This window comes from Sinocyclocheilus anshuiensis, unplaced genomic scaffold (assembly GCF_001515605.1).
Source record: "Sinocyclocheilus anshuiensis isolate Anshui unplaced genomic scaffold, SAMN03320099.WGS_v1.1 scaffold1115, whole genome shotgun sequence".
NCBI lineage: Eukaryota > Metazoa > Chordata > Actinopteri > Cypriniformes > Cyprinidae > Sinocyclocheilus > Sinocyclocheilus anshuiensis.
Window position 1 is genome coordinate 743,044 of NW_015547735.1, and position 794 is coordinate 743,837.

General features: G+C 31.5%; 1 pseudogene; it reads left to right on the forward strand.

Moving 5' to 3' along the window:
- Positions 1–794, forward strand: part of LOC107704366 (zinc finger protein 410-like) — an 11,818-nt pseudogene that overhangs the window by 7,942 nt on the left and 3,082 nt on the right.

The window sequence follows — 794 nt, forward strand, 5'->3', positions numbered from 1 at the left end:
AGAATGTAATATCAAATAGAATTGCATAATATTATGATAAGCTGGATATTATAATATTTTCTTGGATATTATTTAGTTATATGTATTTAATTATTTAGTAATTATATGTATGAAAGTAGATAATTAGGGCTGGGTTTTGACACAAATTTCACGATTCGATTCGATTCTCATTCACAAGCTTGCGATTTGATTCGATTATAGTAAGCCAAATTTTCTCAAGGAAAAAAAATCTCAACTAATGCTGTAAAATATACATGAGAGTCAGTTGGTACAACATTACTATAATGGATTTATTCAAACATAAATTAAACATTGAAGAACAGTAAAATTTATAATGAATATATTATATGGTGCATATATTTTGCAAAATGCTCCTCTCTACAGTTTATTTTTCAATCTGACTAATTAATTTATGGTCACCGAATATGTTTTTCTGAGGTAAATGTGACGTGACATTGTTTACAAGCCGTTATATTGACGTCTTTGCGCGGCTGAATTGTACTCTTTCTTTTAACTTGCCTTCGGATGTTTAGTCATGTTTATTTTGTGCTATAACTAGTAATAAAGCGGAGGAGATGATCGCTACAGCGATCTGTCACTCCTAAACGGCACCAAAACGCCACTTATTGTTTTGATTCTGCAATACAACAGACAGAATTTGAAATCTGAGACTTTGTTTCATATTAAAAGTACCAAAGCACAATGCTTATAGAGATTATATTGGATGGGAGGTGCGCTTCAATGCTCCGTCCATTAACTGAAAACAGGCTAGACTAATCGATTCTTGGGATTTA